Source organism: Podarcis melisellensis (genome assembly GCF_964234715.1).
Source record: "Podarcis melisellensis genome assembly, chromosome: 15".
Classification (NCBI taxonomy): domain Eukaryota; kingdom Metazoa; phylum Chordata; class Lepidosauria; order Squamata; family Lacertidae; genus Podarcis; species Podarcis melisellensis.
Window position 1 is genome coordinate 35359521 of NC_138532.1, and position 15764 is coordinate 35375284.

Sequence of the window (15764 nt, forward strand, 5' to 3'; positions counted from 1 at the left end):
CTTTCCATTCTACTTGCAATCATCATCATTTGAAACTGTCTGTGTCACTTATTAAAGCACATTTCAGAAGGTTTAATTAATGATTCCTGCAATATAATTCTCTAGACGATGATGGCTCACATCTGGGTAACAGCTGGGGTAAGGTACTAATTCATCCACTAAGTAGAGGTGGGGAGAAACACCTCATGGTTGGGAATACATCATTGTTTCACCTCTTGGATAATAAATTGGATTTGGTTGGGAGACAGCTGGAGATCCATAATTAAGGACACAGGCGCCTCAAAGCAATATCCTCTGGCACTTTAGAACAGAAGTAATATTAATAACAGTTATGCTTGCATAAATGGGTACCCGTATCAAAAAGTAAGAAAAAACTATGTGAAGTTCCACTGGTGTGGGTTTTTTCCACTGTAGCATTTTCTTGGGAAAACTTTCCTTTTAACTTTCATTTCGTGTGCACAGAGATGAAAGAAAACTAAAGAGGACAAAGGAAAAAAATGTGAAAGTTTCAAACAGTTATACAACAGTATGGGAAAATTAAGAAGGGAGCTTGGCTGGAGTGGAGAAGAGTCAAAAACAAGCTAAGCATCGCTCACGTAGGAGGGCATGATAGGTTATTGTCATCCAAGGTGCCAAAGGGGACACCCATCCAACCATTCTTCCCTTATCAACCATATATCCTGGATCAGATTTATGGATTATGTCTCTTCCATCACAATTGTGACCAATAGTGTTGTGTTGAGAATATGACTGCCTTGATTGCTGTGAATGGGCAACTGATTAATGCCACCGATTTTAACAAAAGAACCATAATGTTCCTTTAATGGATATTATCCTGAATGGGCAATCTACCTGTAGGGTTGTGGATTTGTGCCCAGTCATCTGCAGGGAGTGAGTGGAAGAGAAGGACACAGACGCAGTTTTAAATTTGAGGCAAAAGGGATGTGCAACATTTCTAGCTGGAATTAGCTGAAACTGGGGTGCAGCCCTTTTTGGAGTGGGGGAGCCCAACTTGTTTTCTGTAATGGATCAGTGGGGCAGCTGCCAGGTGTAAGAGTGCCCAAGCTTCATCTTATATTGGAAAGACACTGTTGGTTTCCTGTGCTTTCACATCAAGGGAGACTAAGCCACTAATTCTGACTTCCGTAGCACTTTTGCAAGGTTGCCATAACAGCACAGTTGTTATTTTCACTTACATTTGTTGTACACCACAGCTAGAAAGTCTCAAAAGCAGCTTGTGTGTGTCTAATGACCAATGGGCATTTCTCTATAGAGTACATGAAGAATGCCACCTCATTGGGTTTAAGAAACTGCCTTGTGATAGGCATATGTGTCATTGTACAAGGAATATATGGGCAGTTCTGCCGAGATGAAGAATACCTTCTCTGCCCTTTCTTCTGGGTTATTGCAAGGGCTACGCAGTGACCCGAAACTATCCAAGGCAAACTAAGCTCAGTGTTGCTTCTGGACCATCTCACTGTCTGGTGAAGTGGAGAGTATTTAATACTGGTCTCATGAGTGTGGGAAGTGGCAGAGGATGAAGGAATGACCGCTGGGTGTGAAGCACACTTCCACCCGCAGGCAAGCCACAGCTGTCTGAACATCATGTCCTCTATCTAACCTTTGGCTTTCTCAGTAGTCTGCTGTGCCCTGTCTGTGACCTTCGTCTCCTTCATCATACATTGTTCAAGGGGAAAATGATGCGGTGGAAACAGGTGCCAAAATAACTTTGTACCACCCCTCGATCTCGGGATTGGAAGATGTGTAAAGGTCACAGTCCAAAATGTACCTGACTGGTTTTGCAAATTGTGCTAATAAAAAGAGCCCCAGCAGAGCTAGCTGGCAGCTTGTTTGCGCACAGCTCACCTGCATTACCAACTCCTGCCTCATGCCTTTACTTCAGGAGGAAGCCGTTCAGGCGCCTGGAGCGGCATGCCCAGGATCACAGTGAGCTGCCCACAGGGGCGGGGCACACCATGCGGCCTCTGGAGTCTGCCTGCCTCCTCCCACTCAGCCGCCCTACAGCTGGTGGGGGGTGCGAGGCAGCAGGCGGACTGTTTGGGCAGCGAGAAGCCTGCACACACCCAAGCCCAAGTCTCCCAGGAGAGACGTGTGACTCGGGCACATTGCAGGCCCCACAGTGAGTGCCGCCCGGCATTTTGTCACCCCCCCCCCCTCAGTGGTGACACCCGGGGAGGACCGCACCTACCGCACACCCCCTTCCTCCACCCCTGAGTGTGGGAGTGAATTTCCTTGGAGAAAAGCTGTGAGCTGGTGTGATTTAAGTCAAAATAGTTAAAACTGATACTATCCTGGAAGAATGCCAGAGCATCCCCAGGAATAAGTGTTGTGATCACCACAACAGTTTGGGAGAGAAAAAAACAACAAGGCGAGAGAGCCAGTATATACATATTTGTTTTGACTCCATGGATGAGCCATGGTGGATCACATTTCTAATATCCTAGAACTACAAAATGTCTTCATAAGTGCTGGAAGGCTTTTTTCTGCTTCTCTCTCTCTCTCTCTCTCTCTCTCTCTCTCTCTCTCTCTCTCTCTCTCTCTCTCTCTCTCTCTCTCTCTCTCTTTCTCTCAGCTGATTCAACAAAGGCAAAGCATCTCTGGCTAAGATATGCTAAGCCTCGGGCATTGTGATGTTCATAGATTCCCCCCTCCAGCCCTTCATCTAATTCATTGTCACTGCTATGGCAGTAGCTCAAGAAAACCGAAATGTCTGGCAGCAGGTGCCAGCGAAATGTGTTAGCTTCTTAGTTATGAGTTTAAACAAATTGGAGCTATCCAGTCTTCCTGAATGACTCTGGAGACAAAACCTATCTTTTCTGTGTGTCCCGGAGAAATTGCTTTTCCTTTGAGGTGCTGAAGAGGCATTTAATAAGAAACATAATCACACTCTCTCTGCTGACACACACACACAAACTGCTGCCTGCCTTCGCATAGTCTTGCATTTTCTATCATTGAGTATTATCACTGGCCAAGTTACAAATGGAACGACATCTTCATACTATATGTTTTGGAAAGTGATTTGTCTATCCACCTGTCTGCTCTTCAGAGGTTTGGCTGTCTCGAGATAGCATTGCCAAACTTGTCAAGAGGTACCCAAGATGAGGGGAGCAGTCATGGTCAATGCTGGGGCACTGGCCACCATTTTGAATCAAGATGATGGAGCCAAACATCACTTTGGCATGGCATTGCACCTTTTTTAGCATAGGTTTGTCTGCTGCTTAAAATATTATTTTGTGTTTGTTCCTGTGTGCCCGCACACACAAACACTTAGTGAAGCCAAGCATGCATTGTTACCTATTCCATTGGCTACTGTGGAATCCTTATTTCAAATTTAATTTTAGTCAGAAGGCACTCAGGAAGGTCTCTGTGCCCATAGGTGCAACACTGGCAATTCCTGGAGTGCATAATATTTGTTTGGCTTGGTAAAAGGTAGCTCGCTATTTTGCCGTGTCTCCTCTTGCTGGAGATTAGAAATTTGCCAACGCTCTCTGCTTACAAAGAATAAGCACACAATAAGTCTTGAAGATATGTATTTGAAGAGCCTCAGAAAAGTTAATTCAACACTCCTGCCATGTTTGCTGTCTCTAATCCAATTAGGCCTTCCAAAGGGTTGCTTTATTAAGTCACTCTTCAGTTGTTTCAGAAATGAGCTCAGTCTGAAAACTGTTGTGCATGCAGCAATGCTGTTTGCACTGAAACTTCCATGCAACCACATGTTCCTTTGTGGGCTGGATAGGGACTTAATTCAGAGCCAGCCAGCCAGCCACACATGCATCCCAATGAAATCAATGAGAAAAGTTAATTGCAGCTGCAAGACCATTTATTTCAATGAGACTTGAGGACAATTAGTTTTCTGAGGACTCTGTACAAAGTAAATTCAGGTTTGTGTTTTGTTTGTTTGTTTAAAAAATGGAACAGAGGAGTTCTAAAGCATCTGGAAGCAATATATATACATGAGTAAATGCACAAACATGTCAGATTGGCTTAAAATGTGCTTATCAGATAATTTACAGGCAAATATAAATTATCTTCTCCTGGAGGCAGTCCTTCAACACAACCTGATACACAAACCAGCTGAGATGTTTCTCTGTTGCTTTGCCCAGCACGGGTCTTCAACTGGTGGGTCAGGACCCCCTACTGAAGGCATCCCCAACCTGTGGCCCTCCAGATGTTTTGGCCTACAACTCCCATGATCCCTAGCTAACAGGACCAGTGGTCAGGGATGATGGGAACTGTAGTCCAAAACATCTGGAGGGCCGAAGGTTGGGGGTGCCTGCCCTACTGGGTTGTGGCCTGATCCAAGGTGGATCTACAGTAGCACCATCACCATGCAAGAACAAGAAATGGGTCCCCAAGTGCACGTTTTGGGCTAAAAGTGGGTCATGGTGTCAGGAGCTCAGCCTACACTCGAGTAGGACCCTGGCAGAGACACATGCCCGACTGGCATGTTCCCTCCCTCCTGGTTGATCGTTCAGGAGCTTCAAAGGCTTTCTTCTGCCTGAACATCACAGCGACTGATGCCAACAGACATCGGCACACTTAGGGAACCGCAGAGTTTGCGCAGTTGCGTAACAGACCTTAGCAACTCAGCATTTTGGCTAATCTACTTTATTTACATATAAACACACACAGAGCACTGCAACATGGCTCCTTCTCTAGCATCAGACAGCAAAGAGAAAAAAGAACAAAGGACAATAGTCCCACTTCAAGGAAAACAGTAACACAAACATCCTGTCTTTGTCACTTCCCGCTCTGTGGAGTCAAAACATATATCATCATGTGAAAGACAACAATCCCATGACTGCAATCACAGAGCAGGAATTCTAACAGTGAGTCATGGGTCAGAAAGATTTGAGGACTCCTTGTCCAGGGGACTGATTTGAAGAGATTCCGTCTTCTGGAAAGGCTCTACATTCGAGATCTAAGGGAGGTGTTGCTTCAGTAATGTGTTGGCTTAGATTAAGAGCTTATGTAGGAGCTGGAGGTTCTGTTCTGTCATGAATGCAACCTGGGATTGGAGGGGCAAAGTACAGAGACCAAGGCAGTGGTGCCTGTTTTCAAAAAAGTAATTTAATAATTGCATCTGTTCAAGAACTCTCAAACATAACATACATTCAACCCATGCTCTTGGGGTGTGGGGATATAGTGTTCAGGGGCAGTTGCCCTGTCTTAACTAGACAGCCAGTTTAGCAGCACACATGGATGGATGAAGTTGGAAGATTGGTAGAAGCTTCCCACTTCTCTTTGGGGTACTGCAGAGGTTCTGTCCTGAAAGTTATTATATTCTATTCAGTCTCTTGGACTGTGACAAGGAGGATGACATCTTGATTCAAATATTCCACTGGACTGCCCACCACTTTTCTTGCTACATTGAATGTATTGTCAGCTCTGGTCTTAGCAAGGTGCCTCTAGGTCAGAAATGAGGAAGTTTCACCAGGGGCCTACATTCCCTTCCAAGGGAACAGAGTGGGTGGGGACAGAGCCAAAAGTGCGTGGAGCAATGCATGTAAATTGTAACTTTGTACCATAGGCTAGTTTCTACATGAATTTGCACACCGCTCCCAATCCTGCATCTAGACAAGCAAGAGGCCAGAGGATCATGACAAAGGATATCCAGTTGGCCTCCCTGCTAAACTGTATTTTTACAGAGGTCTTTGTTTTGCACTTCCCAAGTATCAGTACCACTGAATCTGGCTGCTGAAGCCTTAAATTGCTTCATAGTAATATGTATGTTCTGCTGAAGTTTTATGAGGATTTTGTTTTTTAAAAAAATGTGTATATCTGTCTTAGCTTTAAAAGGGTGCACGTTTAGCCGCAACCACAACATTGTAAAATATTAATAAGTACAATATTACTTTTGCAGTGTCAGAAAGCTTTGCTTCTTTCTTCTCATATTAAGCTATTTTCATCGACTAGGCAAAATGGTGAAACAAGCCGTTTATCTTGAGAAGGGGAAACGAAGCAGGAAATATGAAAATCAAAAGAACTAGAAGGCTCTTCAGTCTTGTATCTTAATTACAAAAAAAAGATGACAGCAACCGGCATTTGCAAAGGGCACAGAGGTTTGCAGGAATCTAGCCTAGCTGTAATATATTTCCTAAAGAAAAATCTCAGTGATGGGTAGGGATAGAAGAATCTCTCAATTTTCGCTCTTGTTCTTGTTCTTGTTCTCATTCTCTCTCTCTCTCTCTCCCTCTCCCTCTCATTCTCTCTGTCTTTCAATCTGAAATTCTACACATTTCTGCAACAATTTGCTGCTGAGTTTGTTTATTTGTTTTTTTTAAAAAAATATCATGAACACTCATCAACATTTGGGTATGAATTTCTCCTAATGAACATATTTTTGTGTGCAGTTTTGACGAATGAATACATTTTTTTTTGCAAGCATTCCCCCCTAATAAGATGGATTCACTGTTTTCACTGGTGTATTAATTTTAATGCAGACTTTTTCCAAGTATATGAATTTTGTCAACATTAGGTGGTTGGGGAACAGCATTGCAAATTTCAGTTAAGTGCAAAATGCATAGATTTGCCTTTAAATGCAAATTGAATCAAATTCCCCTCCCCCCTCAATCTGTAGGCATGGGACTCAGTGGACTCTACTAGTACAGCAGGTGCTCTCCAGAGCTTGTTGGGATTCCAACTCTGCCCAGCTCCAGCCAGCAGGAGTTGGAAATTGAATGGCCAATGGTCAGGGAGTCCCAATGACTTCTAGAGGGTACCATGCTGGGGAAGGCTATGCAAGGCATATGTTTTCCTACAGGCCACAAGATGGAGCCACCTTTGTACACATTGCACAAGTACTTCTGTGCTGTGTTGCTCGATTGCTCCTACTTCCTCTGCAAAACATTTGTGCTGGTACAGGAAATGGTGTCACTGCAGACCAGGTCCCAAGCAGATACAGGTCCCTCCCAGTACCTGAATTATCAGCGTGACTGGCTTTGAGGGCCAAAGCCAAAGAGCTACATTTCAGAAGAAAAGCTCTGGAAACAGCAAGATCAAAGGGTCCAGATGCTTTTAATGTAGATGCATGAGGTTAAATGTTTATGGCAGCTGTGAGAGGGGGAAAGGACAGGAGTTTGGCAGTGGTGCCTCTCCAGTGAGGAAATTGCTCAGATTGAAGACCAGATTCTTCCTCAGGGTGTCAGAAGATTTCAGTTTGCTGCAAGCACAGATTGGAATGTATAAAAGATCAATTACAGTGGTACCTCCGGTTAAGAACTTAATTTGTTCTGGAGGTCCGTTCTTAACCTGAAACTGTTCTTAACCTGAGGTACCACTTTAGCTAATGGGGCCTCCAGCTGCCGCTGCACATTTTCTGTTCTCATCCTGAAGCAAAGTTCTTAACCCGAGGTGCCATTTCTGGGTTAGTGGAGTCTGTAACCTGAAGTATCTGTAACATGAAGCGTCTGTAACCCGAGGTACCACTGTAAAGGCTTTGGTGATCACTCGTAGCCAAGTAAGATTGTTTTCCATAAACATGGTTTTAACAATGAGTCCATAAGTGACTGTGGAGGCCAATTCTGGAGCCACACATCCTTCCAAAGTTGGGACATTGGTTTCTGGGCTGGAGATGATCATGGTGTGGATTTGCCAAGCATGCCTTCCTCTTCGCACGTTTCACCCTTGTGTCCTGAGTTCGAGTGTCTTCAAAACCCATGACACCTTTGGTAAAGGCTGTTCTCCAATTGGAGCACTTACAGGCCAGTGTTTCCCAATTGTCAGTGTTTATACTACTTTTTTAAAAGATTTGCCTTGAGAGAGTCTTTAAACCTCTTTTGTTGACCACCAGCATTACGTTTTCCATTTTGAAGTTTGGAATAGAGTAGTTGCTTTGGAAGACAATAATCAGTCATCCACACAACATGACCAGTCCAACATTCATATTGAAGTTGATATTGAAGAACCATTGCTTCAACATTGGTGATCTTTGCTCACACCCTAGTTTTCAAACCTTTCAGTTACAGACCATCCAGGTGTCCCTATTTTCCAGGGATTGTCCCGGATTTATGGAAGCTGTCCTTTCTGATTTGAGTATTTTTGCCTGACTGAAAGGTGTCCTTAAACTCTGATCATCCTTCTTGATTGCCTACCTGGAGAACTCAGAGTAGCATTTCAATGTATGCAGTAACTAGTCTAATGTACAAAGGTAAAAATGGCATTCATTGCTTGATACACTTTTGCCCCAGGCCCCACCCACCAGTAGAATTTGGCATTTGGGAGTTTAGCAGAAGGTGGTGGTGGTGGCCATGGTTAGGGGGAACAAGAGGACACCTCCCCCCCCCAGATGAACCACAATCCCTCAATTTCCAGGCTTTGTAGCCTTATGAGGTTTTGCCCTCGGGTGGGAAAAGTATTGCACCCGGGAAAGGGAAGTGGGAGTCAACAGACACTCAAGTTTCGGAGAAAAGGCTTTTATTTCTACCATCCATGAACTGGTAGAAGGAGCAAGTGTGATAGTTCACAAAAGCATGCACGAAGTTCACAGTCCTGTGCACAAGCATATATACTCCTTTCCAGTTCCCTCCTTCTTTCTCCTCCCTGAGGAGTCCTCTGAGCATGAACAGAAAGCTGTCTTGGGACTATTGGGACTCTTGGCACCCTTCCCAGGAAAGGGGTTTCAGAGTGTTCAGATATGTTTCAATCTCTTGTTCTGGCATGGTTCCCGGACAGAAAGTAAGTTGCAATGTGGTTCTTTAGCAAGGTTCAGGCATCAGAAAGGCCTGAGAAACAATGGACTGTGTTCCCTACCTTTGTTGCAATCTTTTTAGTTACAGCAGAGCGGAATGTTTCTGATGCTTAGCTGCTGAGAAAATGATTTTGAAAAGCTTTGAGAAGCTTTGAGCCTGCTTTGGTGGGGCGGTGACCTCGGGCCTAGGTGAGGTCACCTGTCTTCACCTTCCTTCACCTTAATAAATAGTAAGTTAATATCTGCATAAAGTGAGGTATGAGACAAAATGCATGGGCACTATTTTTCTCACTTCTTGTCAGAAATCACCTTTTCAGGGTTTTGTTTTCCCACACAGAGATAAAACATCCCTGCAGGCACTCATGAATTTAGTCCTTGGGCTGACCCGCCCCCCCCTTCCCCATCCTATGGCTTCCAGTCACCTAGTCAACCAACTCTTTAGTTATGCAAAAGAAAGACACTAGGCTGAGTTATTCTTTTCAAGGTAAAGCTGGTGGGACCATTTTAGCTTCCCCCGTTTTCTGCATGCATTGCATTATGTGCAAATGCTGTCTGAATAACATGCATTATGCATACAATGCTTGAACATAATGAGCAAGTGCACAATTGTTCATATTTTATTGGAACCGGGGGTGGGGTGGTGAATCTCTTGCATGAAATTGAAAGGGGGGGTAAATCCATCCAGAGATTTTTAAAAGAATATTCTATTCCAAGTGGAATCCCCAAAATATATGTTGGGGAGCGGGGGGGCAAAACAAACAAAAGCAAAAGGCAACTTTGGGAGTAGATGATCTTCAAGTGAGGATTGCTTTTTCACACCATCCGTATGGCTTTAACGAGGACAGTACTTTCTTTTGATCTCCCTAATTCTTCACAATTGTACCATTTCACAAGGAGCTGTAGCTCAGAGATAGAGCATCTGTTTTGCATACAGAAGGTCCCAGATTCAACCCCAGTATACTGAGGAACAACTGAAAAAGACCCTAGCCCATAACCCTGGAGACCTGCTGGTCTGATTCTTCAGGAGGCAGCTTCTTGTGTTCCTCCGTCCACTCACCTTTTCTTGTAGCCAATGTTGCAGCCAGACCATTGGCCCAGCAGTGATCCGGTAAATGGCAGGGGTTGGATAGCTTGCCTGCCTGCTTGGACAGAGCCAGCAGGTCTTTAACCAATAAAAGTTGTGGCCTATTCAAACTCATAATCCTATATGCTGTTGTCTTGCTTGATTATTCATAGGGAACTGTGGGTCACGGGTTCTTGGCATACAAATTCGCAATTTAACACACAGGACTGCCTTAGTCAGTAATTTGTTCCTTTTAGGCATGCACATATTTAGTGGTCAATGTGAGGCTCAGAACCTTCTCATCTCCTCTTGGACCTCCCCTTAATATAACACATCTATGGCATTCTGCTGGCACTGTCTCCATCACTGATCAGATCTTCCACTACTTGCGAAAGAGAGTAAATGAACATTGCAGGGATATGGTTCATCCCACCCACCCATCGCCATCCCCAGTAATGTGTGATTGTGATAAATCATATAACTAGATTCAAATCATTGGTATGTCAAACAACCGTTTAAAGGAAGGCATTCTTTGAAATCCACATCAGACAAAAAAGCATCTCATTTCTTTTGTCATTGAAGAATATCTTATAGAATAGATACCATAAACATTTCAATTTCTAAAGCTCAAATGCTGGGAGAAAACTAGCATTTTTTACAAGAAGGGTGTGTAACAAGGAGAATATCTGTGGTCTAAATTGCATTTCTCCCCCTTGTAGCAGAATATATCAGTCCAAAAATTAGTTGTTGGATCCAAACTTTCTGGAAGGGAAATTCTGACCATGGGATGCTCCTACTGGGAGAAGGGAGTTGTTGCAGAAGGGGCAGAGAAACGTTTTCAGCATGAGGGATATGTTCCATTCTGGACACCTTTCTAGGTACCATTTGCCAGGGATGGGCAGGGCCAAAGTGAGTGTAGCAATGTGTGTATTAAAGACATTCAAGAAAAATACATATTTGGGGGGGGGGATGCATTGAGAAATGTGTTTGTTGAGATAAAAGCAATTTAAATTCACATAAGAATTATGGGATTAAAAATAATAATTGGCTTAATAATGCAGATAATGCAAGAATGCACCAGAATGAACTTGTGAATGAATAACTGCAAAATTGTCGGGGAATAGAATGATCCATCCAAGCCTCTCTAGGCACCTTGAGCACCATTTTGGTGGAAAGGTGGGATACAAATCCAATGTTTCCTCACTGTTATGTGTTTGGCAGACTCAACACACTCTCTTAGCATTGTGGTGTGGCTGATCTAAGTGATATACAAGGGCCTGCTCATTTCATTATGGTATCTGTCTCACCAACATCAAAAGCACATTTGGCAAGAACTTGATACAGGGCCTTCTTGGAGGAGACGCCAAGGGTCTGAACCTCCTTGCAAAGGAAGGCCTACAGAGCTCAAGTTCTGATACAGTGGAGGCTGTTCCATAAGGGGCAAGTGGAGCTCTGATCCCTAACCTTAGTCTTACCTCAGCCAACTTCCATCTTTCTGGCTTCCTTGCAACTAGTAGAAGGGGTGCCACTGCATATCAGCTTCCTCTTCCTCCTTAAATCACACTGTTGCCCTTGCAGAACTTAGCACGGGGGTGAGGAGGATGGGGACAAAACTAGCATTAGTTGGCTCTGCTTTCCATTGGCTCTGGTTCCACCTACTGCTGTTCTCCTTGCCTTCTGCCCCACCAGTCCCAATAGGCACCAGGCACTACTGTTCTGATCACTAGAGATGGGGGAAGGCATTTAATTCAGTTTGCACTTAAATGTGAATTTATTTCGTTCACAACAGAATACAGAAACTAAAACACAGCTATCCTTAGAAATTCACATTTCTCTGAACTTTGCAATGCACTTCTCCATCTCAGCAACATGTACAAAAATATATATTCAAGAGTACAATGTATTATAAACATGCATAGTGAGAAAAGCATAGAAAGACCCATTTCATTGGGGAAATTTGCTTTGCAAAAGGTTTCTATTAAGCAAAATTGTATACAAGATATCAGTAGAAATCTGTAGGAAAGTGCTGATGAATTTTCATGAGGACTTAAATTAACTTCCTCACATCAGGTTTTCTTTTTTTAAAAGATTTGAAAAATGAGGAATTGGGAGATGACAGGTTTCCCCATCTCTACTGATGACCTTTCAATGGTTGGCAAAGACTTTTTCATTTGGCCCATAAGCGGCTGTGTAAATATGTCGCAATCAGCTGCTGATAGTGTTGATTTCAGCTGATGCTTTATTTTAAATAATGTATTTGCTCATTTAATTATGCTGCTCTGCCAGTTCAGTGCCTCCCAGGGCTGTCTCCATGCCAGGTTTCATTGGTACCCTTTCTCCCAAAACATACAGTAACAGCAGCTTGACATTAGCCCTGGACAGAAGGCAGAATGAATCATAACCTATTTTTGTCTGTTAATTCACAGCAAAGCTCTCTCAGCCATAATCTGGATTTAATCGCTGCACTGAAATGCCGGCATACTAATGTGGCATCAGCCGCCGTTGCTGGGATCTCACAGTAACCATCAGATATTCAGCATTGATGAGAGGAGTCCTGGTGTCTTTTTGGACAGCTCCCTTTCAGACAAGAGGCTGAACGCGCTTAGATATGGAAGCTGGCGTCTTGTGTAGGGATAGGGGTGACATTCTCTATTCAGTTTGCAAACCGAAACACAATCATCTTTCAAAATTTGCAGTATCTGAATTTTGCAGGGCAGTTCTCAAGCCAAGTAATGTATGCAAAAATGCATATTCCAGGGTAAAGTGATTGTAAATATGCATATTACTCCAAAGAAGGTGCCCACCATACATTTGGCTTTTATCTGTCTGCATGAGCTGAGATATCTCATGACCAAATGTAGATTGAACTCATTTCAAGTGGTGGAGGTGAAAGGGGTGTTATGGGGCTCAGCATGGTAAGTGTAGATCCTGTTCAGATCCTGTCCATGATACACTTCTTTTTTAACAGCATGTCTCCTGTATTCAGATTTGAAGACTCAGTATCTTAAGCCCCTAAAGACTTTAGGGGCTTAAGATATTGAGTTGCAGGGAAGGACTATGTCTGGTGGCACTGTGGTCTAAACCACTGAGCCTCTTGGGCTTGCCAATCAGAAGGTTGGCAATTCGAATCCCCACAATGGAGTTAGCTCCCATTCCTCTGTCCCATCTCCTGCCAAGCTAGCAGTTTGAAAGCAAACCAGTGCAAGTAGATAAATAGGTACCGCTGCAGCAGGAAGGAAAATTGCATTTCCATGCGCTCTGACTCCCATCACAGTGTTCTGTTGTGCCAGAAGCGGACTAGTCATGCTGGCCACATGACCCAGAAAGCTGTCTGTGGACAAACGCTAGCTCCCTCGGCCTGAAAGCGGGATGAGCGCTGCACCCCATAGTCACCTTTGACTGGACTTAACTGTCCAGGGGTTCTTTACTTTACCTTACCCTGCACCGTGTATTTCTTGCTTTCCTTCCTTGCAGTAACAAAATATTTGTGCTTATGATCTTAATCTTGTTTTGCCCTCTCCACCCCTGCCCACGTGCATAGTAACTTTGGGAAATGCAGGCTGGGACTGCCATGTGGAGTGTATCAGCTCAGCCTTGCAAAGCAGTGATGTTGCTTGGGTTTCTGCTGACACATGCACTTCCACTTACATGCACACCAAAAAAATGGTGCCCAAAAGGGGCAGGACAGAATGGGGTGGGGGCAGAATGGGCAAATCCCCACTTATGCACATCCTGTAAATGAAACCCTAATGTAAGTGTCTTCCACCAGGGAGCAGCAGAAAGGATGTGGTTGGTCAAGGGACCCACAGACTGGAAAAGGTTGGAAAACACTGCCCTAAAGATAGGAATCAAGTAACAATTCCCCCAAGTAAAGGTACCCCTGACCGTTAGGTCCAGTCATGGACGACTCTGGGGTTGCGCACTCATCTCACTCTACAGGCCGAGGGAGCAGGCGTTTGTCGACAGACAGCTTCCCGGTCATGTGGCCGGCATGACTAAGCCGCTTCTGGTGAACCAGAGCAGCACATGGAAATGCATCATATACGACTGCTAAATTTGTCATATTGGCTATATGGAAGCGGAAGCTATTAAGTGCCTCCAATGACTATACTCGTGAATGTGTTGATACAGATTTATTTTGATATAAATATAGCAAGTAAGTAAATTAATACATTAGTTGACCTACTCCAGCTCAGGGATTCCATGGTCCCACCATGAAGGGGCCAGACCAGAACTAAAATGGGGACAGCCATTTTAAGCAGGAGGGATTCTATTTCATCCTTCCCTTTCCCTTCAGGGAAGTCATGGATGCTCCAGTAACAACATCCCAGCCATACAAGGAACAGAACTCTATTGAGTGAGTGAGTGGAATAGTAGACCATTAGAGAGAAAAATAATAATCTTTATCTGCAAACACAATTCTATAAATGCAAACACATAATTGCAAGCAAGGGAATAATTACCAAAAACCCCACCAAAACTGTATAGTCTGCTGAAGAAATGGTTATTTATGGTATTTTTCAAAGCTCCACACTCTTTCCATTTTCAGAGCTAATGAATTTTCTTAATGCAATAATGGACTTCTTAATTGAACAGGTGTCACGGTAAGTCTTTTTATCTGCTTCAAAATTATTCATGCAGGTTCTTGCTAACTAACAAATAAACAAGCAAATCTCAAAAACCAATTTCCAAATGCCTCAGTTCATTGGGCACAGTCCATTGGACTCAGGCTTAACAATTACTCAAACTATTCAGATGTGCAACTGAATTATAAAGCTATATTCATTTTACAATTAAACTTCAAGATTCTGAGATGTAGGTATGAATGCCATGCTTTATTTTAGATCTGTGCCTTTCCAGTACCTGTCCTGATCCGGTACCAGATGCAGAGTCCTGAGAGTATGAATTAGACACTCCACAGTTCAAGGATCCTGAGAAGCAGACAGGGTCCCTTGGAATCAGTGCTGAGGATCCCCTTGAGGGCTAAGAACTGCTGGAAATCATGTGGCTCCATCAGAGGAAGAGGAGGAGGAGGAGGAGGAGGAGGCCACCACTACCTTCATCCTCAAGAAAGGTAGCACCCAAAGGTCCAGGCTGAATAGCAACAACAGACATAGAGTCATCACACAGCTCATAAGTAAGGAGTTTCCTCAGGAATAAGCAATCCCTGGAATTCCTTCACTACAAGGCCAGAGTAGATGTGGTCTCCCTCTTAAGCCTTTCTGTTGCTAGAAACAACACAAGTCTCTGGTTCCTGATTCTAGGCCCCTTCCTTGCTGTGTTGAACCTTGCCAGAACTGCCTGTGATATTGCCATTGGACTGTTTCCTTGCTTTGCCTGAGGATCAAGTATGGGACTTAGGCTGATACTCTGTGCTTCTGACCTTAACTTGCCACCCACTGGTGAGTGTAATGGTAAGGTGAGGACCACCCCAATATAAAATCCACCAACCAAACTGGTGTGCTGGGAAACTTTTCCTTCTTCCCATAAAGGGAAGCTGTGTGTGTTCGTGTGCGACATGACTGATAGAAGACCTCCTCTCTCCCATTCAGCATTCAGCATGTGGCACATGTCAGGCCCTGAGAACCTCACAAGCGGGTTGACAATAGGGGATTGCCCTCAGGGTGTTGGCTATAATCTAAACCATTTATGCGCCTGCATTAAATGCCAATGATAAAGAGTCGAATCAAAAGCCAAGTGAATTAAGAGCAGTATAGAATGGGGTAACTATGCCCCTGAAGGACCAGATGAGCAGCCTGGGAGTCATTTTGGATTCACAGCTGTCCATGGAGGTGCAGGTCAATTCTGTGTCCAGGGCAGCTGTCTACCAGCTCCATCTGTTACACCGGCTGAGACCCTATCTGCCCTCAGGCTGTCTAACCAGAGTAGTACATGTTCTAATTATCTCCCGCTTGGACTACCGCAATGCACTCTATGTGGGACTACCTTTGAAGGGAACTAAACCACAACTAATCCAGAATGCAGTGGCTA